The 1,155-nt window shown below is 36.7% G+C and overlaps 1 non-coding gene across 1 annotated transcript; it reads right to left on the bottom strand.

Moving 5' to 3' along the window:
* Nucleotides 1-609: 609 nt before the first annotated feature.
* On the bottom strand, nt 610-716 carry LOC113861680. Its single transcript, XR_003504294.1, has one exon. It is a non-coding gene; the product is annotated as a small nucleolar RNA R71 (small nucleolar RNA).
* Nucleotides 717-1,155: the final 439 nt, after the last annotated feature.

Below are 1,155 nucleotides of genomic sequence, written 5' to 3'. Positions count from 1 at the left end.
AATCCTTCATTACTTTTCAAGTGGTACACTTGTCCATAAACAAGTTTTTGGTGCCGTTGCCGGGAATTGTTTTTCTAATATTAAGAGAATCTCTCATATTTGGTTGATTTGAATAATTTTTGTCTTATTTTTTTAGTGTATGCTTACTTGCTCTAAGTTTTCTACAACTTTAATCTAAAAATAGAAAGAACTATGCAAAGATAGAGGAAGAAGTTGAGAGGATAAAGAATGGCTAAGGGAAGAAAAGCCATTAAGGATTACATGACACCCACTACAGGAAGTGTCCCCAAAAGCATTGTGGCCCTTAATTAGAGGCCAACGACTTCAAGTTGAAGTTGACACTGATCACCATGGTTCATAACTCTATATAGTTTGAAGGAATCCCTAATAAAGACCCCAATCTCCATTTCACAAAGTTCCTTCAACTTACTAATACTATCAATTACAACGAGGTCACCAACGATGCTATTCGATTTTTCCTTTTTCCCTTCTCAGTATCTGAAAAGGTAAATGCATGGTTTACCTCACTGTTGACTAATTCCATCACAACATGGGAGGATCTCACTTAATAATTTTTGGGAAAATATTTTTCCTCCATCAAGATCCTCTATGCTTATGGCAAAAATATCTAGCTTCCAACAACATGAATCAGAATTCCTATTTGAAGCATAAGAGCAATTTGGAGAACTTTTGAGGAGATGCCCTCACTATAGCTTTCTTGGGTAGAGACAGATGCAGATCTTCTATAGTGGTCTATCAATCTCTAATAGGGGCACAATTGATGCAGCAAGAGGAGGGACTCTCATGAGAAAAGACTTAGACAAGGCAGATAATTAGTAGATGAGATGACATATGCTAGCTTTCAGTAGCACATAACTAACTCTTACAATACTAAAAAGAAAGAGATTGCCCCAATCTACCAAGAAAAGAGTAGAAATCCACTAATAAATCAAATTGTAACCCCTCACAAAGCAATTAGAATCTTTAATTAGAGTCCAAGACCAACCTGCGAGATCTCTTGCAAGTCCAGAATTTGAGCAAGAAGAGACAAATATTTTGGGCAACAACTATAACTTAGGGTGGCAAAATAACAACACAACCTCTTGAGAAAACTGCCAAAGGAGTCAAAATACAAACTCCTATCGCCTTCCCCAT

Source organism: Abrus precatorius, unplaced genomic scaffold (genome assembly GCF_003935025.1).
Source record: "Abrus precatorius isolate BTA unplaced genomic scaffold, Abrus_2018 Scaffold1, whole genome shotgun sequence".
NCBI lineage: Eukaryota > Viridiplantae > Streptophyta > Magnoliopsida > Fabales > Fabaceae > Abrus > Abrus precatorius.
This window is presented reverse-complemented; position numbering and strand designations above follow the sequence as displayed.